Raw genomic sequence first — 27873 nt, 5'->3', positions numbered from 1 at the left:
GACCAATCTGAGTTTACTTGCTCATGCAAACAGGAAACAACTGCCAGACTGTGTAATCCACCCTGGGCAACGTTAAGCAAACTATAATCACTTGCCAAGAAGTTATTTCAAGTGGGGTTCAGTTGCTGGTAGGCGTCACCCCTTAGTGTCAGACCATAAAACCTTGAACTCCTTGGAGTCATCAGGAGAACTTCCTCTTGTTTCTATGGATTCAAGATTTCATCTAGAAGCTTTTACCCTGAAGTATCTCATAGATTTTATAATCTAAACGCTCTTTTTTTCAAAATACAGAAACATAGAGCTATACACAGAGCCATAGCTTAAGTTCATCTACTATGCAAAGCAATATAGCAGTGAGGAAGGGGACATTTCAAAGGATCTTTTGAAAAAAGCTACACAGCCCCATAAACATTTTAGAGGGATGGTTTACTGTTATGCATTTGGATGTGATTTTTCATAATCTTGTAGCCATTAGCCTATACTGTTGTAATGATATGCAAGTGACAGGAGAGGGCAGCAGAATACAGCTATGATCCCAGAGCTATAGGAACTGTCATGCTTTTTAAACATGCTGTTTGTATGCTTGATGGCTTTTCAGTATTCTGTTTCATTCTGGTCCAGCCTAGGTCCCTGACTGAAGAACGTGTTTAATTGTAGTTATTAAGTTTTGAGTAGAAAGCCAAGGAAGATACTAACCTCGGTGAAGAAATCCAAATTCAAAATGTGATAAGAAAATTCTACTCACATGACATTTGCCCTTTATTTCACATACTTAAAGGAGACATGGGCTCAGACTTACATAAGAGGTACTAAATCCCTATTCTGTATTTATTGATTCTGAGGAGAATGCATCTTGGTTTACTTTGGGAGAATATTTTAAAGACTCCTATCGAAGTAAATCTTTTGAGCTTTATTCTAAATGCCATTCCCTGTTCATGAGAGAGTTTTGTATTTGTGTGCATCCTCCCTGCATGCTCATCCTAAAATTCATCGGTATGCACTTCTGTTCACTGCTTGTGCAGAAGTGAGGCAATATCAAGGCCTCTGTGCTACTCCTGCGTGGTAATGCGAGGTCCGGTCCTGCTGTAGGAGTAATGCGTGCAGCACTCAGCTTGGGCAGTATCATTACTATTTGAGACAAATGCCTACTCTTTATAACTGTCACTGTTGTGCCACTGATATATCTTTTGCATAGAAATGGCTAATAAATTTCCCCTGTAAACTCTGGTATCTGAATTGTTCCAGATTTATTATACTGATGAGCTGGTGACTTACTGTACTGGATGTTTGGATTTATATTGCGAGTTCTCAAGTCACCAAAACAATAAATTGCTCTTTCTGGTCAGCTCCTGTTTCATTTTGACTAAGACTGCTGCCATCTGAATCCACCTAAAAGCCCAAATCCATGATCACAGCTGCACAGTCTCCGTCCAGATTCCCCAACAGATGTAATTCACTCAGTCTGTATGCCTGGAGAGCACACTACAGCACGGGTTTGTTTACCTCGGTCCCGAATTTTAGTGCCAGTTGGAAAAGTCTGGAGACAGAAATTCCCTGCACATTCTCAGAACAAGGAAAGGAGTATCAGCAGCTGTGTGAGCACCATCTCTTCTTCAGTGAGCCTCAGGGACCACGGTGAGGCAGAAAGGGCATCTTTACCATCCATTAAACTTGCGGCTTCACTGCTAATGTGATCAGCTCCAGTTTTGCTTGTCATGGTGCTGCCAGGCGAAGGTAATGCTTGCACTGCAAACTGAACTTTCCTGCCTCACGTCACACATAATTCACAGCCACAATTAAACAACTATGCATCCTGATTATTAACCACTAGACCCATATACTCAGGATGGGATGAGGAAAATCAGTGTAGACAAAGTGACATGATCAGTTTCCAGAGATTGTAGCCCACTTTGGCCCTCGGATCAGGCTTATAAAACCAACATTGTATTTGTCATCAAACACATAATCTACAGACACAGGCGTGAACAAATGTGAGTGTCTTTTCAGGCTAACTGAATGCAATAATAATAATAAAATGTTCTCTTCCTTGTAGTAATATCTGACACAGTAGGCTGCTACTGCCAAGAAGATAAATCCAAATGATGTACATGTGTTGAGAGGTTTCCTTTGGACTGACTGCAAATGCAAAGGCCTCTGACACAGCTTGACTGAAGCTACATCAAACTGGGTTTATTGCATTATAGGCTGCATGCTTACTTAAAAGTCTTTTCAAGTTATATTTCTGTATTTGGATTTAAAGATTGTTATTAAGTGTATGCTGGTTTAAGGCACATATTTTTCTTGCTCCTTGTTCCTGGAACAGTTTATTTCTGCCCATGTTTAGATATGGCCTGACTGAATAGTGAGGTAAAAGACAGCTTTCAAAGGGAGCTGAAGTGAGCTCATAGCTTTTAACAGACCTTGTACAGGCTGCCTGTCACTGCTAATAATTAGGCATTCACTGTTGTTCACAGCTCTATTAATAAACTGAATCTGAGCTCAATGTTATCGCAGAACAGCACTACTAGATCAGGACAGAAACCCATCCATTCAAAAGTTTGCTCAATGGTAGCGGCCGAAGTGGCTGTCCAGGGAACAATATAAGAACAGATTAAGCATATATATTATCCCTCATACTCTCCCAGTCTCCCAACATTTACAGTTTAGGGTCTTCCTGAGCCAAATGTGGTTTCTATATACATAGTAACTTGAGTGGATTTCTGTTCCATTAACTTGTCCAAATTTCCATTGAAGTTCACAAAACTAATAAATAAACCATAACAAACATACATACTTGGATTTTCTGTCTACTGGATATAAGGTTCTTTGAGGAGGGACAAGGAAAGAAGGAAAACACTACAAATAGTTAACACAGGTGTTACTTTCCACCTTCACAACAAGCAGTACTTCATCAGCTCATTATTTACCTCTAAATATTTAAACTGAGCACAATCATCTTGCCTATGCATGCAGAATAGACTTTTGGACTCTGCTCTTGAGCTATTCTCCTAATTGCTGACCTAGGCTTCATCTGCTTTTTCAGAACCAGGTCCAGTTTACTAAGAGAGATGGCTTTTTTTTCTTTTTTTTTCTTTTCTTTTTTTTTCTCTTCTTTTTTTTTTCTCCACTAGATTTTAAAATATTTCCTCCTTTCATCTCCTTTTAATTTACTTTCTACCTGTACGTGTGCAGCAACTTTTACTGTAAGGATCTCTTCCTAGAAAACCAAAAGCAGAGAGAAGCCAATTTGTGTCAACAAGATGTAAATCAAAGTAGTCTTTGGCTTCTTCTCAAGGTACAAAATAATCAATCACTTGACAATTTGCTCAGTGTTTGGTTCAATGCACAAAAGTCCTTCCTTGGGACACAATCAGGAAGCAGATCATGACTAAAGAGATTCGCACTCTGGACTGAATCTTCTGAAGATCCAAGAAGTCTTATTAATGATAGCTAAAACTGAGGATGATGGAGCATGATTCATACCCATAATGACTTCTGTCCTTTGGGATCTCTGTTGTGTCATTAATGGATTCTCAGAAGTGTGATTTTTAATTACCTCAAAAGGCAAGATATGCCAGCACGTTACCCAGTTCCCTCAGGCCAAATTGCTTTGATTTGCAGCAGTGAATTTCCATTGACACTGCTGAGCAGGATTTTGAGAGCTTGGGAGTTCCATGGGCTGATACTAGTCACTCTCGCATGAGAATCAAAGCTGTGTTCTCCTGAAATAATAAAGCTGCCAGCCAATAGATGGAGGAAGCCCTGTGAAAGCCATGTAGAAACAATACCTCACTGGTGCCATGATATGATTCCTCCTTATCTCTGACAGAATTTGAAGATTCTGAAGTAGAAATTCTGCTTCTATGTCCAAGGTTCATTCGGTGTGGTTCTCAGCTGTATAGAAATATATTTCAGGGGGTAGAAAACACCTCTACTTTTCCAGCATACAATCAGTACCAGCCAATACTGTCTAACTTCATCCCACCTCACTGAGGAAAAGAGAGTTTAGTCTTGTGCTGACTTTGTAAGAGAAGGTGTGATGCTGTATATAAGAGCTTAAAGACTCACAAAAAGTGAGAGATGTAGAAAGAGTCAAGGAATTAGGCTTTTCCCCCACAAGGGTTAGTCAAGACACAGTGATAAGTAAGAGAATGGCTTGAGTCTCCTCTTTACCTAAATATGTCCTTTTAGCAGCAAATATTGTCACATCTGCCTTCTTAGAGAGAAGGCAACACTCTTTTACTAGTATTGGTCACTTTAGATGATTTATCCACCTGGCTGAGTAGGCTGTGCTTTTTTTCCTCAGGTAAAGTCTAAAGTCTAACTTAGCTTCAGCAGATTCCCTGATGCTAAAACAATTATTTGTGGTACTTGATAGAAGAATTTATAAAGGAACAAAACATTGGGCTGGGGTGTCATAGAGGTGTGGGTTCTCCTTTCCCTGCTCCGAGGAAGCCAAGGCGACATGAGCCTGACAGGGTGGTAATTGGACCCTCCAGCCTTTATGTTTATTTAAACAGGCAGGTGAGTGGTCTGTTCCCAAAGCTTCTGAAGCAGAGGTGGAATTCATGGAGGTCTTCAGAGTATAACTCATCTGTGAACGGCAGACATAATCATCCTACCACACTTACCCTGTCAATGCCTCTGGAATAAGAAAGCAGATACTTTTTCCACTCTCTTTCTGTATTTCCAGACTTTTACATTATGTTTTCACTTCTTATAACTGCTGCAGGATGCAGCCTGATGAATGAGTTATGGCTTTGGTGCCGGCTGACACACAGCTGAACTTGCTACCAGAATTTTAACAACACGTTCAGCAGCAGCATGCTGGTAAGCTTTTTGCAGCAGCTCTCAGTTTCAGAAATCTAGTTAGAACAGTCATTTCTCTATCAATGGCAACAGCAAGAAACAAATTTAAAAAGCCCACATGCTTCTAAAAAAAAAAGCCCCAACTTACTAAAAAGCAGCAGAATTGTGTAAATGTGAAAAATTACTGAAAGCCAGATTGTTGCTGTGGTGCCTCATACTGTATAACTTATTTAGAAGTAGCCGTTGAGCCTAGTTTAGTGGAAGGTAATCCTTCTTTAGAAAATCATTTACCTCTAGAGATGAGAATACCATGTCCCTGTACAGCATTACTCTAATGGTTAAGCCAAGGACCAGCATCAATTTAACAGTTAAACATTGCTGCCTTTTCTGGATTGACGTTTGCTTAGCATAGAGAAGTACATGGCAAAATAAAAAAGATTTAAGGCCTCAGAATGAAGAGAGGTAAACAAAAATATTGTCAATGGCTTTTTTTTTCTTTCAATAATTCAGGCTGTCCAGCAACCTGGTTCTTTGGTTCGTTAACTGAATGACTATTAAGTAAAATCTAATCTGTACTCGTGAAACTGCTTTTCTCTCATTTGTAAATCTTCAAGTACATTTCAGACACGCAAGTACTATGTATAAGCACAGACAACTGTTATAAATTATTGTTTTGAGGCCAGACCCTTTTAATTGATTAGCTCAAAATATAACATGAAACTTGAGACAGCAGTGAGGTTGGAACATAAACCCAGGAGTACCTGAGAGAAGTGAGGATTGTCTCGTCTTTGTAAACTATTTTTTAAGGGTCTGTAGCTTTGTGTGGCTCACAGCTTATCATCAATCTAAGGACATGGGCAAAGATTCAGGCTAGTTGTCAGAAAAAAAGAATGACAGAAAGACAAATTTGCCTTCTAACTTACTCTGTGTGTTTGCAAAGCCAACGTTTAACCACATTACGCTGGCTGTCTGTTTGTGAGCTGCTGGAGTGATGGGTATTGATGTGGTGAGGAGGCAAGTGTTACTCCATGAAGCTCTACAAACCTGTAAACTTCTGGGAAAAGGAGCATCACAGTGTCCCAACTGAAGGATGGAGAATAGAGGGTGAGTGCTGTACAGTGCATTGTGAAGCCTCTATTGGCCTGTGTGCCAGAGGGAGTTATATTTAGTCATGCTTTTTCCTCCCCTCCTATGCATCCTCCATGGAGTATTAAACTCTGCTAGTAGCTCTATCAGATGATTATTGATGGCTTTTTGCACAGATGCTCAAAATTATGGGTTCAATTGTGATTTAGGCATTAATCTACAGACTACTTTAATGTGCATATGCCAAAATAACAGGGAAAGAAAAGAAAAAATCATAGATATTCATTAATATTTCTTGGTTGCTCGATAGGACTTGGCTTATCAGGAAGATAAAAAAACCCAAACCAGACAGTGTGTTTACCTCCGCTAGGAGTCACATATAAAATAGCACCCCCTCAACTACAGAGCAGACATGTTGCAATTAGCTACAAAATCTTTGAGATTATATGCTTTGATCATTTAATGATAATGATTCTGAGGTAAATGACTTTGCTAGAGTAGATTTTGCTTTTGTAAAACATTAACTACACAAAGTCTCCCTGATTTAATAGTATTTAAATTAACCATTGTTTTACAGTCAAAGATGATCTGCTAAATTGCAATATAATGTTTCAGAGAGAAGGAAATGAATGATTGCAATTTTATTTTGTCTGAGGTTTATGAGGATGCTTTATGGTTCAAATTAAAGAATTATTTAACTTCAATTTTCAGCAATATAATTTTATGATAACTAGAATTAATGATTGCCATTTTTAAAGCAAACAGAATAAAAACCTACTTGCCTTATCCACAAATCTAACTTGCAATTGTCTTTGGAAAAGTTCCCTTCTGCTTTAATAACTTATGTTAGCATAATAAGCAGGCCTGGCTCTTAAAAGACAAGAAAAAAAAGCCAAAGCAAGCAATGGGAAAAGGAGGAACACTGGCTCCAGCACCTTTTACCATGTCCCCAGAGGAGAAACCAGAGGAATGAGATTACTTGAGTCCCCTTCTGAGACACGAGTGGAAGGACAGCAAAAGCCCGAGGAATAAACCAGGGGTGTCCTGAAATGAGGAGAGGTTATTAGGGAAATGGTTGGAATTGGCAGTTCAAACCCCAGGTGGAGATGGGCATGAGCAGTGGAAAACAGAGGCAAGCTTAACAGAAATCTTCATATAATTAAGAGGGCACCAGAAAGCTAGTCTAAGATGCAGTGCATAAAATAATAATTTATCATCAAGTTTTTGACAGCATCCAGAATACATGAGGTGTTTTCTACACAACTGAGAATGCTCAATTGCTGTTCAGAAAAAATTTAGTTTGAAAAAATTGGCACTGGACAAAAAGAACAAGCAAAATCTAGGTGGCGTTATCTGTTATACACAGAGTTAACCTGGATAGCTGTAATTCCTAAAAGCAGAATGTCCGGTGCTTTGAATTTATTGTATCACGACAAATTACTTAGTTTAAATGTTATGCTGTGAAAAGTGAAAATTAGAGTCTAATACCTATTTGAAGTTGTATTGAAGGACTTTTACTGAATCCCGGTGTGAATCTTTGTTCTGACTTTTGTCATTGAATTGGGCAAAATACGATACAAAGCAAAGTTATAGACTAATGTCTGGACAGCTTAGAGTGTGGCAGGAAAAGATTCTCTATGTTTCATAAAAAAATTAACATACTGTGAGTGAAATATTAAATGTTCTTTAGGTAAAAAGAATCATTTCCCATCTTAGGTCAATTAAAAAATTTACAGAATGTATTGTGATATAACCTCGGACCTTGTGTGTCAGATATTAATGGTCTCCTTGGTTCCATTCTAGTTACTTCACAGAACTGCACATAAGAAATATTTCTGGTCCTTTGGTATGAATCTCAAAAAAAAAAAAAAAAAAGAAAAAACCAAAAGAAAATCACAAACTCTTAACAGAACACTCAGAGTAGTGCTGCCTTAAATGCAGTTCTGCTCCAAGTCATCATGTCCACTCCCATTCTTGTGGGTGTTGGCCCTCTGTCTAACAGCACTAGGAAACTGTGACAAGAGAGAATGATCTCTTCCTGTATCTCTCTCTCACCAGTTATAACATTTCCTACGATTAGGATATTTTCTGTGAGTGATATGTTCCACCAGGGCATCACAGTGAAAAATATTTCTGGTGGAAAGTTTCAGCATTTAATCCGAAGATAAAATGTTCAATACATTCAGATATACTTTCATGGCCAGTTTTACGATTGTTTTTTTGGCAAGCTGTCTTCTAAGCAGTATGTGTGCACCAGCAATGTTTGGATGTGATTTGGTACAATGCTGGGTCTAGAGGAAGAACTGAGTCAGTGCACTGGTCTGTGGTGATAACTCCTACCTGTTCCTTGGCAGGTGAGAAGACAGGTCAGCTACTCCTGCAATATCCTAAACCTGAATCAGCAGTGAACCTGAATATAAAATTTGTGTAATTTCTCAGGGAACGGTATGCGTTACCGAAGTTATACCATATTTTAATTGAGGTGAGGTTAAAGAGGGGAATTTTGACAAAAATGTTTTTTGTGAGGAAATCTCACTTCACCAGCATAGATGGAAATATTTTAAAGAGGGGAATTTTGACAAAAATGTTTTTTGTGAGGAAATCTCACTTCACCAGCATAGATGGAAATATACTTTCAGAGCCTCTCACATCCAAGGAAGACCTTCTAGTAAGGGGGAAAAAAGGAAGAGAAACTGGGATATGTTTTAAGGGGATATGGGAGATAAAGCTCATGTTGACTACTCTGAGACAAAGGCATGTTTTATGCTCATTATTCTCAAGAAAAAGTTTCAAAAAACCTTGTGCAAAACAAGACTCCCCCTCTCCTTCCCTGCCCAAACCTCCCAGTTTATTGTGAAACAGATGATTAATTCTTATGGCCTGCCATAAATAAGGGAGGGTTACGTAGAACATATGCTAAGGAGGTTCATCTTAAGTCACAGGTATCTAAGACCAGTCAGTTAGTACAGCGTGGAGATTTAGCCACTTTTTACCTAGTGTCCTCACTTCTTAGCTAAGACGTTAGCAAAGTGCTGGAAAATACAGTCCAGTGGGGATTATAGCTCCAAGTCTGTTCTGAATCACACTGATACAGAAAACCCAGAACAATCTCAGTGACTTTTCATTCTGTAGTGGTAGCATTAGACAGCATGCTTTAGGAGTAGGAATAAAGTGTGGTTTCTAGTGAGAAATTACAGAAGAAATTGAAAGCAGAAAGATGATTTTACATCAGGGAAAAAAGCAATAACTGAAGTAAAAGTAAAATAAAATGAGACGCTTAAATGGAATCAGTCAAACAACAGTGTAATATTAATGGAGGCTGTGAATTTTGTGTGGGTTTGGCTGAGAAAGTTCAATTAAGGAAAGATGAATGCATTTTTCGGGTTTTTTGCTATCACAGATTGTTTTCTTTGCTAGGACTGCATGGCTGATCTCAGATTGTGAAGAATCCCTCTCATAATAGTTTATTATATTTGAAGAACCAAAATCTTCAGAGTCTTAGATCAATGACAGTGTCTTCTGAGGTGGTCACAAGTTACTAGTGTTGGAAGACAAGAGGGTGGCTGTTCAGAGTAATCTGCAATATTGTTTGGTGCCTGTAATACAGAAAGAAGTACCAGTCTTTCATGTATCCCTGCTAGAAGTGTTACTGAGGACAAATTTGGCTCCAGCTTGTCAGACAAGGCATTTTGAGATGTAAACTGTCCTATTGGCACTTCAATTGTCTACTCCTAGCAGTAGATATTTGTTCCATGTGCATTTAGAAAAGGAAATGTTTAAGGTAAAAGCAGAACTTGGCTACAGGTTGACATTTATGAACAGTATATACTTTTGCCTTTGAACAATAGTCTTGATATCCCAGATGTCACTGAGGTAATTTCCCTGTCTGAGGGAGAGACTGCTGAAGCATTTATAACAAGAACAAGCAGTAGCGGGAAGAATATAGGAGCAGATATGATCCTTCTTCCACTATTAGTACATTCTTCCAGCCCAGCAGAAGAAGGATGGAAAACCATTAAGGGAACATCCAGGTGGTTGAATATCAGTCTACTGTATTGTTTCTTGAATATTTCAACCACTTGTGACTTAATTCTCAATGTATAATTTAAATTTCTTGTTGGAAAAGGCAGATATGAGGCAGCAAATCAAGACAAGCAATCCAGAGTGAATCCAGATGTCAGAGCAATCCACCTGAGTTCTAGTGTATGACCTCAGTTCTGCCTTCAGTCTCTAAGCTTCATTTCAAATGTCCAGCCTGTTCTTGGCTCCTTCCTTCCCTCCCTTTCCTCAGTTGCAGCCCCTCCAGAGGCCCTGTTCTTTTCCTTTCTCTCCATCACCCTTGCCCACATAATTAGTAATGGAAGTGAAACTGGGAGTAATAAAAACGTAGGAGACACCATTAACTACATACCATAACCAAGATAATTTAGTTCAACAATTGCAATTATAGGTCCAGCAGCACAATTTAATGGTGGTTTTGATTTGATTAATTATTTTTCTCTACAAGTAGATCGTATACAGTACTGTGCTGGATAAATCATGTGTTAGGTCTAATAATTTTGAAATCTTAGCTCCTACTGAAAAAGAATATTGGAAGTTGAAAAGAAGTTCTGAGAAATATGAGCATTTTGTAGTAAAATATTGCAAAACCATAGTGATTGCTGCAGTGTTCAAGAAATGGCTGAAATGGTAAAAAAACCAGTGGGTATTCTGAGGGAAGCTCTCTGAAGGAGATATGACAAATAAAACAGCATAGAGAAATTCCAAAGGACACTAAGTGACAGCAGTTCTGACACTGACTATAAATAAAGAAAATCTTTTAGTATATCCTAGATAGGTAGATTGTTGCACCTAGAAATTCTGTGACAGCAGAATACTGTAAGCAGTTAGTGAGTTGATCAATCTGAGTTATGAAATTTTCAGTTTTCAGGTGCATTTTATTTAGGACAGTAGCTATGAAAGCCTCCAGATCTAGGAGGCTATATTGGAATGAATTAAATGCCATTGTGTGCAGTGCTGTGCGTTTTTTCTTGTAGCTTTAGACAGTGTTCTATATTTTGAAACAAAGATCTTTAAAGCAAAGATTCATATCCAATCATCTATGGGCAAAATGTTGCAAGTGGGACTATCTGAATTACTAGTACCTTGGGACAGGAAAATAGTTTAAATTGAGGCTAACGACGAAAGTAGTACTTCATCCATTTCATCACTGAAGCAGGATCATAAGATGCATCCACATTTCTAAGTAACTTGAAATTATAACGTATCTGACATGGGAAACAACTGTTCCTTTTGCAAGAAGTAGAATATTTGACTTTTGGCTGATATGGTATTAAAATGTTGTTTCTCTGTAAATATTGAACCATCTCTTTAAAGTGAGATATTGTAGAAGTTGTGTGTCACACCCGTGATGAAAGGAGGGCTCGCTGGCAGGGCTGTTCATTTCCCATCTTTCACCGGTACTTCATTCATGCCTTTTAATGCAGTTGCTAGGTTGGATTTTTTTATGAAGCCTCCTACTCTGGAAAGAATTTATTTGATCTCTGTTTACAGCAACATCAAAAATTTGCATTTATAAAAGTGATGCTTCTTCTATATTATAGAAAGTAATTGGATTTCTGTAAGAATATTCCTTGAATGATTTATAAGACATGTAGGAATTTGGCATCTATTGTGATCTATCTGCAAAATTTGTTCTACAAATTAAGTCATGCTATTTGTCTGTCTACCTCATTAGTAGTGTTGTCTTTTGAATTCTAATATCAATGTAGAACAAATGCTTCAGCCTTCCACTACAATGCAGTCTAAACAATGAGGGAAAAATCGACGGCAGAACATTTCCCTCCTATGCAAAGGGACTATTTCACAATAATTGACCCTCTCCCTGTGAAGATGTTGTTCAGGTGATATACTTTGACACGCAATGTAATTTTTTTATAGTAGAAGATGAAAGTAAATTATTACTTATCTCTGATGTATAGATTAGAGCCCAGGATAAAATTTTCCTTCCTTTTTTTAGTTAAAAACAATAAATGTAGATAGGTAATGTGCAAAATGAATCAGCAATTCTTGTGTTTTAAAATTAAATTTTTGTGAAAGAAATGAAGTGTCAGATGTTGTGTTTTGGACAACATTGTGTTCCTGAAGCTTCAGAATTTAAACAAAGGGAAGGGAGAGAGAGAGAAAAATAAATTATTTTCAATGCCCAGAAAATCTAACAAAATTGGGAGAGTTTTTAAAACTGTTGTACACCACTTCTACAGATTTCTGGAAGACAAATAAACATGGCTGCACCAATCTTCTCTGCACTCTTGGATCTGTCAGTGAGTAGAATCAAATTGGATTCCAGAAAAACTGAACCACATGGATAAATGACTTTATGCTACAGCTGTGTATGATCCTCTACTGAGAAGGCTACTAAACAATGAAGGAGGCTTAGCTATGTAGGAGCACAGTGACAATTAGACATACCATTTTGGAAAAAGTTTCTTATAAGGATAGTACATGGGGTAAGTAGGAGCCAAAATTGACCTTTGCTTCCTGTATCTTTATTTTGCTTGGATTTTGTGATTTTAAGTCCTTTAACTGGACCCACTGTAGAGCACTCAACCGCTGCTTTTGCATGTAACTTCTATTGCCTGTAACTCCCTACATGTGGATATGATTGTGAAGTTGACAATCTCTTTCCAAGCAGTCAGAAAAATAACTTTTCTATTGCTTTCTGAACTAATTATACTGCACAGAACAAATACGATCGAGAGGCTTCGTAACAGATACAGCAGAAGAGAAAGCAGCTCACAATGGCTAATTATTTGATTTACTATTATAAAAACAATTTCCAAAGACAACTTGTAATGGGCTATAGAATAACTTCCTAATGAACTAACTATGCGTTACTGTGAATAATTAGATGATCCTTCAGTTTAACTGAAGCATTAAGGAACTGTTCCAAACCTTGAAGATAAATGCAAAAGAAGTTTTTACATTCAACACTCTGCATGTCCTACCTGGGCAAAGGACAGGCAAGCATTGTCATGATTTGAGAGATATTTTCTACTAAGTGCAGGCAAAAGCAATATGAAAAAAGCCATATTCAGTATGAAAGAGAAAAGACAATCCAATGTAAATACAAAGTTGGTGAAAGAATTTCTGCAACAGAGGGGAACATGATAGTTACGATGTAATAAAAAGTTTAACAATAATTAGTTAATTGGTGAAGCTTTATTGCTGTAAAGCAGAATTTCTCCTTTTTCCTCCTTATATTTATGCTAGATTATATCAATTGATAATTTAGCTCATATTTCAGAATTAGGTTACAAACCATTTATTGTGAAATAGTCAACGTATTATTTTTCTAATTGCAAAGCCAAAATGATACAGTTGTACTTTTTCTTGCCCTGGAGATTTATGCAGTTTCCAAAACATCATCAAATGCAAAGTTTTTCAACAGCTGGAGTGTGCACACTCAAAAAAATCCTCATTTGTAAGAGAAGTGCTGTCACTTTGTAAAAAAGCTTTTTTAATGGAAAAGAGATAACATAGTTTCCTCTCAGTCAGCTACCTTTTCTTCCAAGGGAAGTGAACAATTATAAAGGTGTGACTGAAATAAATAAAACAAAAAAACCTGATACTTAAGGCCAGATTCTGTCTGTCTGCATCTGTAATAGAGTCTGAAAGGTGCCTGGGCCCATTCCCTGGCCCTAAAGCATCATCTGAATATGTCTATATTATTTTACACTCTTAAACTTTGAACCAGGGTGGAGGTGTCAAATTGCCTACTGGGAATAGTCCCAAGTCATTGCTGTTGTCTGCATAACCTTGCTCTGTTCTGTGCAGGTATGATTTCCTAGTGAATTCAAAGCTGGACCAGCTAGTGAGTAGGAGGACACCTGCACCTGGGAAAGCCCGGGGTCTGAGCTGGCAACTGGGTAAGGGGCCAAGGTCCAGTCATGGGTACTGGATAGACGTAAAGTTCATGCTAATACTCAAGGAATCTGTGCAGGGAGTCTTCAAGTCTGCCGGGTGAGGTTCCCTTAGGAGTGGGTCCACTGCTGAATGGTGTGGGGGACGCAGTGACAAAGGCCATCAAAAAGGCTTATGCACTTAGTACCTTCTTTGCCTCGGTCTTTACCAAAGTCTGCCCTCATGCTGCCAGGTACACAGGCAGCAGAGTCTGGGCAGGCGAGCTGTAACCCATAGTAGAAGAAGACCAAGTTAAGGAAATCGGACAAAGACAAGTCCATGGGATCAGACGGATGCACTAAGAGTACTAAGAGAACCAGACAGTGTCTCTGTGAGGCTGCTCTCATCAGTTTTGAAAGGTCATGATGAAGTGGAGAGGTTCCTAATGACTGGTAAAAGTCATCACACCCATATTCAGGACAGGCAAGAAGGAAGATTCAGAGTATTACATGCCTGTCTGCCTCATCTCAGTTCCTAGGAGGATTATGGAACAAATATTCTTCAAGGCTATTGCCACAAAGGATAAGAAGGTGGTTAGGAAAAAACAGCATGGCTTTAGCAAGGATAAATCATACCTGACTGATCTGATTGCCTTCTATGATAAGACGACCTGCTCTGTGGACAAGAGGGGAAAGCAGTGGATGCCTCTACTTCAGCAAAGCTCTCAACATAGAAATTATCAAATCAAATTATTCTATGATTTTACATATCTAAAGAAACTAAAGCATTTGTGAAATGTTTTCCCTCCTGGGGATTTCCCCAGTCATGAAGAAATCCTGATAGATTTGAAGCTATTTGTCTTTTTGACACCCATTTTTCTGGTCCTCCACAGTTTAGTTACAGATGATTTTAAAAGCCTTCGTGACAGCTGAAGGCCACATTGTTGAGCCATTCAAAAAAGGAGCAATAAAGATTCCTAGAGAATGGAAAAATCCTTTAAGGGAAAAATTGAGCAGTTCTGCCTTAACTTTAAGCAGAAACTTCTTCTAGTTTTGCCAGCACCTGCTCTGAAGGTAGGAAAATTTAAATCAGCTCAGGATGAGAAAACCTGGTCCTCAGTGTCCACAGAGCAGCTGGACAAACAAAATGGTAGTTTCATGAGAAAAGTATGTGTTTTTCCTGGTACTAGAGGATTTAATTTTTATTCCTGTTGCTTAATAGTATTGTACCACTGCTAAGCAAAAAGAAGTCTGAAACTACCCATACAGACCGGGTTATGATTGCTGGGTCGCAGATTTGCTTCAGAGAAAGGGCGTAACTAGTGTGGGTAATCATGTCTGGGCCTGAGGGACAGAGCAGAAAGCAATCCATAGGTGGAGGCAGTGGACAAAGCTGAGCTTCTGCGGTGTTCTTTGAGACTTGGATTCATGTTCTGAAAAGCTTTTTATAGGTAAAATGTGAATTGACTCCTATGGAAGACACCATTGAGTTAACAGGAAAAATGTGGGTTTGCAATGGGCTGCAACTCCAACCTTTTTTAATCAAGCTGTCACTATTTACAGATAGAGTCTTGGCATTATAGGTAAAGGGCAGCTCTTCAGAAGAACATTTATCTATGGCAATTTCATTTTCTCTGGAATGTGCGTTGCCTTCTGCTGTCACTTGATTTATAAACTGGAAAGCATTAGCTGGCTAAACAAAATTATCATGCATTTAGCTATCAGAATTTTGTTATTATGCATCTGGCAATGCAGCATGAGAATTCAACTTATTCATAGTACAACAATGGAGGAGGTATTTCTTGGTATTTTGGTTCCTTCTGAAATTCTATAGCACGTGAATTTTAGTGGCATTATAGTATATCATAGACATTCTTGTCTTAAACCAGGATCCTACTGTATAACCATGAAGTCCATCCCAACCCTATGGAATTAGTAGCATAAATCTTTCTGTATGTTCTTTTCCACTTCTTCATTAATGCTGTAACTGTAGAAAGCACAATTCCTAGAAATGTCAAAGAAAATTGCCTATGAAGGGAAAGTATTATATCCCATGTGACTGTTAGCACCAGAACCAGCACACTTAAGAAATTTTATTCAGCTCAATTAGATTAGATGTACTGAGCACAGGGACTAAACATAGGGTATTCATGTTTAAATATCAAAGTTAAAAAAAATCCAAAGAAAGCATATGGCAGCAGCACTTCCTTTTTCTGCACAAGTTTTCTGTCACCTCTCTTATCTGTGACTGCTTTATACCTTTAGATAGTGAAATTGTCAGGGCAGGGGCTATGGCCCAATCTTCTGATATGGTTGAGTTGCTCTTGGCAAAATGTACACCAGGGATGTAAGATGATATTTGTTATTTAATTGTAATAGCACCTTCAAAGCCCATCTGAGGTTGTAGTCTTACCGAGTTAGATATCACACAGACTATGAGTAAGAGTCTGCAATTGAATTTTTCTCATTAGGAAAAAGTGCCTGGAGGCAGATAAGTTTTCCTATTATAGGGGAGATGGCAGTGCTGGTTGGCAGCTATTGCAGAACAAAGATAACATCTGGTCTTTGCCTTTCATTGGTACTTGAGAAGAAAATGCATCAGGATGCAAGTGGATCCAAACAAGACTGCTGTTTAATTGCTTTTATTGCAAGGCAGTGTTCACAAGACTAAAGAAATATAATCTGAGAAGTTTTTACTGAGAAGATAGTGGAAAAACAATATAATAATATATCAGAAGGGGTGGAATAGATTACTGCTGCTTCCCATGACTGGAAATGTTCTCAGCTGCTTCGTATCATGTGGGTCAGAGGCCCATGGTTCTGTGTCTCACACAAGAGAGAACCAGAAACTTGCAATGCTAATGCATGAAAAATGGCTACTAAAGTGTGAGAGCAGAAAATTAAGGAAAAAAATCCAGTGCCTCATGTCAAGGTCTGTATCTAAGTATTGGTTACACTCCTACATGGATGACTAAATGACCTTGTCTGTCTGAGGAAGACAAATATTTCTGTTTTCATCTGTTTTGTACCAGGGCAATGACATGAAGTTTACATGTCCCCCGTCAATGGATCATTACAACCGCTTCAGTTAATGTTAAGGTACAAGACATTCTCTGAAATGATGAGTTTCATAGGACTGTAAGTAGTGTACAAGGAAATACTTGGTATTTTGGATGGTTTTAATTTTCTTCGCATTTGCAGAAGTAAAACAAAGCTTTAATACTTAACCAAATCATGTCATACAGTTTATAACCAGCACTGAAATGCACTACCAATGTTTTGTAGATATAGAATAGTTACTTCTAATCTTCTGCCACACCGTGTAGTGCTTCATCCTTCTCTTTCAAAGAGTGCTTACTCTTCGCTTACTGAGTGAACACTCACTGCATGCGGATGTGCAGAGGAGTAAATGTCACATGTGCCAAAACTCAAAGAAAAACACTGTCGGTTTACTTATGAAACCAGCTCAATTTCTGGTTCCCATCAGCTGCAGATACAGTGTCTGAAAGTAATTCATTTCTGAATAAAGAATCTGTTTTCTGAGGTGTAAGGCACATAATGCTGAGGAGATCACAGCAAGAAGCTCAAAGGGTTTCACAGAAATGAATGGAAACATACCTAAAGCTTCTAGCTACATCCATACTTCACACCACCAGGGTGACCTGCAAAGCAGCTGGTTAAAGTCCCTGGGCTGTAAACTCAGATCTGTGAGGATCTTTGGCTCTTCTTTATTGAATCTGCACTGATTAATACATACCGCTGTGGGCTGAGAAAAAGAGCCATTTTTGCAACCTGGGCTCCACTGTGGGAAGGGAGGGATTCCTCTCTGCCAGAATCCAGCCATGGCCATTCACTCTGTCAAAGACAGCAGTAACAGCAGTGTGTCTAATATCTGCCTGTCCTCCGGGGAGTTTTTAAAGGTATGTGTTCTTGTATCCTAAAGACCTCTAAGACACCCTTTGTTAGCCAGAAACTGTGTATGGCATTTTAAAAGCCTTTGGCTTAGATGTAGATGGTTTCAGAAATAGTTTTCCTCACGATGTGGCAGAGACATTGAAATTACATCAATTTAAAGGATCTATTCCAAAAAAATAATAATCATTAAAAAAAGATGCATTGCATTTTAAAGCTTGTATTTCTAGGACTGCTCTGCAAGGGAATTCAATTAATTTGTTCTCTGAGCTTAGCTGAAAGTCTGAATCACTCTTTAAACGATACCTTTCTCAAAGGAGAGGACTATAAAATAGCCTTTTAAACATAAGCTGACCTTCGGATAACTTACAGGATCATGACCTACAGGGACAAAAACAGTTATCTAGAATTAGTCAGTAATGAACAATTTCTCACTAAATCACCTTTAATGGAATCTGAGAATTAAACAGAGACTAAAATTCTCCACAGGCCTCAGCAGTACTATTGTAATTAGGGTAAATTTTTTATCTTGATGGTCTTTGTATCAGGTCTTAAATTCACAGTTGACCTGAGCTGAAAATTACTGGCGGCTGAGAGACTCTTAGTAGGAAACACTATATATGCTTACTCTCTGATGGCTTCCTTAGCCATGAACATACGGCTGCTGTTCAAGATAGGATCCTATAATAGAGACACACTTTATGTGTGGACATCTGGACAGCTGTTCAGATGTCTATCAGTGCTGTCCAGGATGAAGTAATTAACATAGTGAATAGCACTATGAATACAATTAACTTTATTAAACTCTCAGGTTAAGCGTTTATGATCTCCACGCTTAGGTCTTCTGAATTATTATATTATTATATTTAGCCTACTGAGCTATTATATTATACCTTCTCATAAGCATCATCAGCTTGAGCAATGATCCTGAATTATATCTTGTTATATACTCTTATTCCTTCTCTCTCATTTTCTGTTCTAACTGCTTGATGTCTTTATTCCACACACTTTCTCACCTTTTTATGATGATCATCATAAAATGAAACTCCATTCATAAGCTTAAATGCTTCTCAAAGTAGAATAAAGTCAAGCAATCCACATAAATGATACTGTAACATTGTGCTGATGATGGAAAATTCTGGAAAATGTGTGTGAATAATCTTTCTGTGAATAATTTAAGTAAAAAAAGAAAAGCTTAATATGACTGGTGTCCTTTTTGTCACGTAACGACACTGCTTAAGTGTCTTCATGGAAATCTTTACTAGGTGACTACCCAGTAGAACTCTCCCATTTACCAATGCTCTGTGTGTATAGGGGGACCTTTCTGAGGGTGAAAACAACCCAGTCAGTGCTGAGAGGGCACCTTGTTATAAATTGTCTCAAAACCAGGAAATAAAGTTAATACAAAATGGGTTGATGTGGCTGAGGGTTATGCATGTTGGTGTCATGCAAAGGAAACCTCCACCCCTGCTGTTGCATGCCCTGCCCTCGTGGATGAGTAGCCATCCACAGCTCCTGTTGCAGTTGCACAAACGAGAAATTTGATGGCTTACACTGAAGTAAGCCCTGTTTATACTATGTCAGAGCAAGTCCCACGGGGAGCGTAAAGTGTTTGACTAAAGAATGTTTTATTTCTAATGCTTTCTGTCATTTCAGAATTTTCTATACAAACACTGAAGATTATTTAACTGGCCATTAATTAAAAGCATGAGAACTTGGCATTCTTTGCTTCACAGCTGGAAAACTTCACATTTGTTATAGAAATTATATCTATTCTTATCTAAAACATACATCCAGTCTACGACAATTCATCCATTTGAGAATTTACTTCATGGGTCACAAGATGCACTATGTAGTCAAATTGCTTAAGCAGCATCTGAACATTTAAAGCTCTCAGTGGGGAAAATTGATTTTTTGTGTTTAACTAATCAACGTAACCAAACAGAATGATCAAACCTTCAGATTCACAATGACTTACCCTGATGGTTTTAGTTTTTCTTTCAATGTTTTTTGAAAGGCAAAACTGTAACAGAATTTGAATTTTTATGATTTTGATGCATTATATATTGGTGTCAAATTAACAGTAGGGGAACCTCAAGGTAACTCTTTACCTGTATGAAGTATCTTCAGTGTAGAGTGTTGTCTGTTATTAGTATTTCCCACCCCAGTATGACTAAACTATAACTTCAAGTGATTTTCTCTGTAGCAGATTAAAATCATTTGTTTTCCTACTCACCATAAATTAAATGCTTTCAGTCAACAGTAAAAGGTATTGGTTAGTAGCAGCAGCTTAATTGGAAACAGACTAAGAAATCTGCATTTCACTTCATATGGATAGTCTCCAAATCATGTAAAAGTTAGTAACTTTTAATGCCTAACCTGCATCTGCTCTGTCATTAAATGAGAAACAATACTGACAGTAGCCTGTAGAGTTAGTTATCAATTTCATAACAATTTCTCCCATTTCCTCCTTTTTAAGGAGTTTCTCTTAGAAAGCAGAAAGAAAGAAAAATAAGTAATCTTTATTCTTTCCCCAGGCAAGAGGTGTTATAGTCTTGGAAGCTTCACTCGTCAGAGAACACTTTGATGGTGGTCTAATTCTAACATCCATAAAATATGTCTGTCATAAAAATATTCTCACAACATTGTTAATCAGAAGAATGTTATTTATTTATTTCAGTTCCTAAGAACGTAAGTTATGGCTAACCAATACCGGACCTTAAACTTGGGGAAAGTATTTTGCCCTTGATGAGGGCTGAAATCCACATATTTTGAGTGAAGAGTGTCTTCAGCATCTTTAGATACTCTGGGCTTAGACCGGTCAAAGGATTGCTCTGGAAGCACAAGTCTAAGGTTGCAATAAATATTTGTAAGTATGATGTGGCACAAATCGGAAAGGCTTTTTTTCGGGGGGCAGGGGAGGATAGAGCTGCAGGGGTGGCCTTCAAAATACGTTTACGAAAAGGAGGTAAATGCCAAAAGAAAGGAACAACAAGGTGAGAGCAGCAGGAGGGGCTGTGTGGTGGAGCTGGTGGTACCCCTGAAGGGACTGTGACCCATGGAGGACCCACGCTAGAGCAGGGGAAACAAGGAAGAAGGAAGGAACAGGGGAACAAAAGGGTAAGAAACAAGAGCGGCAGAAAGAAACAACGATGCACTGACCACAACCTCCTGCACCTCCTTTTGCCTCACCAATGGGCCTGAGTGTAGCCTCCAGTGATGACAAGAAGCTAATCAAATGTTCATGTTAACTGACAATAAATTAAGTTAAATTCCCCAGGTTTACTCTATTTTGCCTGTGACAATATTTCTAATAATATGGAGAGAGGGATGCTTTGCACTAGGATATTAAAAATTTGGCCTGTGGAATCATTTATCAATTGCACTGGCAATTAATTTAATGTGGAGTTGGGAGTTTCAAAAGTGCTTACTATCCTGCAGTTTGTTTCCCTTCCCCTGTCTATAAATCTGACTCCCTGGTACTGAACAGTGACAGAGAACCAAGATACGAACCAGAGTGGTACGAAACATTTAGGGATGGATTCTGCCATAACTTCAGCTTACACAATTTCCTCTGCTATCACTCAGCCATATTTGTATACACCTGACAACTGAAATCTTAATCAAATTAGAAAAAGATAAATCATGTATAAGAAGTTAACAAATATTTCTCAGCTGAACTGTTTGTAAATGCCTGAAAGTATCTCTGAAAAGGATGGTTATGGGAAATGTAAATGCATATTACAGCAACTACTTAGCTACCTGTTGACTGCATTCTTTGGATGGACACATTGCATTTACAAAGCCTTGGTTATGAATTTAACCAGTGTTGGAAAGTGACGTAATTCCTGGTTTAATGTTTCACCTGTGTCTTTCTAAAATTAAAATAAATTCTTAATTCAAGGTTCACACAAGAGAGGCGATGACTATCCCATCGGAATTTTTGTGATAGGATTAATTGGAGAGGAAAAAGGAGATTTCTAGGACATACTAAAATATTATTTGAAGGTGAAGTCTGAATTAAAAAAAAATCTGTTCATAGTCTCTGAACTCAACAGAATATATGATTAAGCATACAGTTGCATTACATTACAAAAATAAATGTCAAAATAATTTTACACTGTAGTTACCCCCACAATTTGTGTTACTTCACTTTGCTTCCCAGAATACAGAAACCTTCAGTTTTTCCTCTTTGGATCAGCCCTTAAAACAGCTCTCTGTCACCCTCCCCTCATTTCTGTTCTTTGGATGATTCTGGCTGGCAAACTGTAGAGATAGTTTCCCAAATGGACTTTTAGGCAGTGAGTTGATAGCTTGGTTAATAAAAAGCTAGAAAATTTCTCTTCAGGATTCTCTTTTGTTAATCTCAGTAATGAAAACAGCTAAATTTACATTCTTTCATTATCCAGTTTACAACGAATTCGGAAGGTCTGTGCACTCATGATTTAACCCAGAAGAATGTGTGCATATATATACATACTTACATATGTATATATGTTAACTGAAGCAATGTTGTGATTAAATTATATAAAAGCACAATATCTGCATTTATATTTTAATAGAAATTGAAGACTTGGTCCAAAGATTATTAAAAAACATTAAGAATCAAGCCTTTATTAAAGCAGACCTGTAAGAAAACAGCTTTCCCATTCTTTGAAACATCATTATTTTCCTTCTTTGCAATGAAATGGGGACTGGTTATCATGGGTAACCCAAGTAAAGATGTGTGAACAAGACACTTATCTGGCATGAGAATAATCCAGGTTTAAGTCACTTACTTCATTTAGCACTGCAAATCTCAAATCAGACCTGGGCCTCCTGTAGTCCTGTGTGTAGGACATTTCCCTGGGGTGACTGCCAGGACAGGGTAGCCTTCCTTACTGCTGAAACAAAATTCAACCTTCCCAGTTGTGATGTGAGGTTCCTTCCCGAAAAAATGTGGTCAACCTGATTTGATACTGCAAAGTTTTGGCTTCTACTCAATTACAGTTGAGAAAGAAAAAACCCAACCAAACAAAAAACCCCACCACCCCCTCAAAAACAAACAAGCAAACAAACAAACAAACAAACTAACAAACTTTGCCTTGAACATTGTCTAGTTGCTCTCTTGGGGAAAATCCTGGACTGAAGGGTTTAGAACACAGAGTGAAAAACGATGAGGGTTTGCTTAAGCAGTAGGACAAAATAGACCAGATTAAATCATACAAAGTGTCATCCATAAGAGGTGTAGGACACTTTTTAGATATATGATTTTAATCTAAACTATAGCGCTTCTGACCTGGTAATGACTTCAGGTTTCTGTAGATCTCACAACTCTTTTTGAGGTATAGTTATGGCAAGTATGTTTTGGAAGTGACTGATACCTCTCTTCTCAGGAAATCTCTGGAACTAATGGTGATCTGCAAATGGAACTGTGCAAGTGTTAAATTCGTTCCATTTATATTCATTTCCTTCTTTCAGAGTATGTCAAGAAATACCAATTTTCTTTATAAGCAAATCTTTCTCTAGTGACTTTTTACACAAAGTCTAAATAAAGATGCAGGCTTGAGGCAGTTTATCCTAAAATAATACCCAAACAAAACTTACAGGCTAATGCAACTTACAGGCTAATTTACACTGATGCTGAGTGTACCTAAAAAGTATCCATGCTCTCTGCGGTGCATTAAGAAAACTCTTGATTCTGCGTGAATAGTGTGTGCAGTAAGAGGCTCAACAAGATTTTAGGAGTATAAATGAAACACTTCAGGCTGGGCAGGGACATTAGTCAAGGACAGCTACCTAGCAATAAAGCAAGGAAAGTGTACACATGATCAGCTCCTCTGTTTTTGGCATGTGGGGGTTTTTTTGCTACATTACTGTTGTGACTTTTGGACCTTTGCTTTTGGCTTTTGCATTCTCTTAAGTCATAGTGATGAACAGGGTGCTTTATAATCTACAGAAGATATGTTATATGGAACTTCTTGATACATACTTATTGCATAGTTGTCAGAGATTTCAAGGGTCTGAATTTAATCTATCTAAAGTATCAAAGTAAATAATGTTTTTGATACCAAGTTACACAGTTCTAAGAACTATGGACTGTATAAAGACAATTACATCTTCTTTTAACTGATACAATGTGACTTAAAGAACATGGTATTCTTCAACATCAAGTGCAAAATGACATCTACGTTCAAAGCGAAAATAAAAATAATAATTTCCTGGAGTAAGGGAACAAACAGGAGAAGGGCTTTGAAAGAGCAACTCAGAACAGTGTAAATAAACTGCTGCTAATTACAAGTCAAGTCCTCAAGAGACCAGGTAAACTAGCATGGCAATACTGAATTTACAGTGCAATATCTCCGTGAAAACTGTAAGCTGATATTACATTGGGTTGTAGCCAATGGGGATGAAGTTTTGAAGTCTCTATATAATCATATCAAACAGGACACTTAGTAGTAATTTGAAGCATTCACAGTTAAATCATTACCTTGGAGGCATAAAGGTGCTGCCTGATTACTAATGAGAATTTTATTTTGACAAGCTAAGTCAGTGATAAGTTTTTTGCATTTGTATGTGTGTGCATGTGTGAAAAGATGAGGAATTTGTGTTCTACTGCAAAATATAATTTATGCTTTAACTTGCATAAGCAAATCTACCTACCTGATACACATTTTGTGGTGTGTAGTCCTACAAGCAATTTCTGTACTGAATGGTTCCACATCTAGTATTTATTAACAACTGTCTATAAATGTTGTCCATAAGATCTGAGGATTGTAAGATTTCACCTTTTACCATGGGATTTGTGCCATTTCTACTATCTACACCCAACCTCACTTAGCAGAATATTGCCTAAAAACACATTTTTGTTCTTTATCTTACACAACTTAAAACTGATAGCAGAGCAGTATATCAATCCCTAAAACACAACTGCAGAGAGTCACAGAGACTATGATGTTCCTAGTTGTGTTAATAATCTTATTTAAAAGCCTGTCATGACTCTGGTTGTCAGACTGGTATGAAGATTCCCATAAAAATTTTCATTTTTTGTAGAGTAATATTTCCTTATGAAGAAATATTTCCTTGGGATTCTCTTATTTCCTAGCCAAATTATGGAACTTACATAGATTACACTTTTCCACTAGTTAGTTTGAATAACTGCCAAAATAAAACAGTATAATAAGAGAGAGGAAGAGATAAGAAATGCCTTGTAACAGAGCTGGACAAATGGAAGACTAGGAGATGTAGTTTTTAATTTTCTATTCCATTTTGCAACACATTCAGTGATATATTCAGTTACTCTCTGATGGTTAGATACCATGGTGATAAGTATCATAGATTAGATAGATAACATTGTTTACATGAAATTTAATCCAGTAATTCATGTTGGCATACAGAAAAGGTATACTCCCCTTATAGGAAGCTTTGTTAGCATTCTCACCATCATGCGAGAAATCATTTACAAGTGCAGCTGTTCAGAAATTCTTTTCCTACATGGTATATCTAGTATTTCAACATTCGCTTTTGTCTCAAAATAAAACAAATTGAAATATCAATCTTTCAACTGACTGAACAGTTCTAAATACATTTCTGGAAGTGTTGCAATTTTTCACCAAAGTGGGGTATTTCACTCAAATTCATGACAATTTTGCATTTTGAATAGTTGTTATTTTTGTGCTGAAAAATAAAATAGCACAGACTTTTCATTCAGTTTTTATTTTTGGCAGCCTTTTCCCATATTCTAGTGGCAAGAAGAGAGGAGAGAGAGACGAGAACTGCAGTTGAATCATTTTGACCAGGATGTGCATTTAAGAATAATAAGTATATTTTAAAATGTAGTACATAGGGAAACCTTTCTTTCCAGTTAGCTATTAGGATGCTGTGAAAGTTATTTACCCCCTGTGGGCAGTTATTTTAGATGGATTTAGTTTTCATATTCAGAATTTCATGGTACGCTTCCTCCCGTACAACTTTTTAAGCCAACCCAGTAAGAGGTACTGGAATATGCCATGGATTGTATCACTGGTGGATAAATGATAACCTACAGCATTCACACAAAACCTATTTGGGGTTAGAAGGACTAAAAATAAATAGCTCATATCCCAGTAGCCCTTTATATGTCTACAGATTTATATTACAGATGTTGGGGAAATAATAATGGCAGAAGCTCCTCCCTGGGTAAAGCTGAAGCTAGGTAGCCATAAGAAGACTATTACAATCAAAGATTCCAAAATATTCCACATCTGTTTCTCAAGAGACTCTCCTATTCAAGGGCAACAAATCTGTGAATTTGCAAATACCTAATTTTTGATAATACCCTTGACACGATGATTAACGTCCGGTCCAAGTCCGCAAGATTTTTTTAGACATTCAAATGATCTAAATAGAAAGCTAAGAATTGATAAAATCTTAAAAGATAGGCAGAGAACCAATGCCTATGTAGATTAATTTGGGTCCATATAAATGCAATGCTATATTCAGTTGCATTTCAGAGATTATTTACCACAGCCTTGGGGTGAATTATTCCTTATCTTACAGAGTACCTGGAAATAAATTCTCTTACTCTTTAAATAATTTTCTGCAGTTCCCATACTTAGGTTATAGCATAATATATGAAAAGTAGTAGAGTCAGAATTTTCATTTTATGCAAAGAATTCTATAGGTAATCTTAAATAAAATGGTTTCCTTGGGTTGATAGTTACAGTCAAGACCATGATTTTGATGAACTATATAGGGGGGTTTCTTTGTGACCATGTTTGTTGCTAAGTATTAGACAAGGCAAGGTTGCCAACACTCATCTTGTGCTTGTGGAAGACGATGCTAAAAACTATATTTGTCATCCATTGCTCCTTCTGCTTTCTGGGGCTGTATCCAAGAAAGTTCTTTTTTACAGATTAACTTCAATCTTATTCTAAAAGTCTTACTTTTGCCAGTGCAACAGAGCTATCAAATGAATCTTCCCCTCTGTCTTTTGGGCTGTCTCTTTGATATCCTGATCTTAATCTACAGGGCAATTTAAAGGTAAAAACTGAGAATCCAAACATGCTCAAAAACTCTATGGGAAGCTGAAATAAAAATTGGGAAAGAGCTTCATATCTGGAATATTCTGTGTTCTTACAGCTTGGCTAGGGACATACATATTCTTCCTTCACAGGAATATCCTGAAAGTAAAAGACCTCAAGGATATGTGTTGCTATGCAAATTTAGACACCTACAGTTAATAGTTAAAATACCTAATAACCTCCTACTGAAGTCAATGGAAAGAAACAGCTTCCTGAGAAGGTGCTTCAGATTGTCTCTGCTGATCTCCTGCTCTTTTTAGAGTTGCATATTTCACTCTGTGAACACAGAGAAGATGAGAGATGAGCTGAGTAATCTTGTATGCCAGAACCCGGATAGTATCCATGTCCTTGTTTTATACCCAGGTACATCACAAGGCTGAGAGGTGATGAAAACATAAGTTATTAAGGCCAAACAATTTGCAGCAGGAGTGAAATGGGGTTCTCTGTCTCACCACTGGCACAGGAGTGCAGCATTGCTGTGTTGTAGCTTAGTGTCAGCAAGAAATGCAGGCGCTTTCCTGCATACCCTGCATGGGCCAGTGGTATCAAAGCATCAGAGCTGCTTTAGTTTCCTCACCACTGGTGTGACTTCTGCTCTCGCCGGGTTCCGCTTCTGTAAATATCTGTCAGCCACCAAAGTACTGGGCTATGTTGATAGGATCCATGTCATCATTTTCAGGGAATATTTACTAGAGATTTGTGTGTCATTTACTGCTAATTGCCATTCTCTGATGAATTTTTTTACAGTGTTTGCTTTAAAGGCTGAAAGGGACAAGAGGGCTAATTTGCCACTGTGGGACCCTAACGTTGGCAGTTCTGGAGATGCAGTTTCTCATGCACCCTCATTAAATTTGCAGATGTCACCAAGGTGTAGGATGCAGTCCATACACTTGAGGACATGGCTACCACTTGGAGACACCTAGACAGGCTAAAAGCTGTCAGGAACTTCATGAAATTCAGCAAATGCAATTGTGCCAGTACAGGTTGGAGATCGTGCAGCTAGGGTGCAGCTTTGCTGAACAGGACCTGGGTATCCTAGGGGACAGTTGGCAGTGATGAAGTCTACAGCACCCTTGGCAACAATAACAGGAGCATAGCCAGTAGACTGAGGAAAGTAATTGCTT

The sequence above is a fragment of the Gymnogyps californianus genome, chromosome 3 (genome assembly GCF_018139145.2).
Source record: "Gymnogyps californianus isolate 813 chromosome 3, ASM1813914v2, whole genome shotgun sequence".
In the NCBI taxonomy this organism is placed as follows: Eukaryota; Metazoa; Chordata; class Aves; order Accipitriformes; family Cathartidae; genus Gymnogyps; species Gymnogyps californianus.
The sequence above is the reverse complement of the archived record's forward strand: the minus strand, read 5'-3'. Positions refer to the sequence as shown.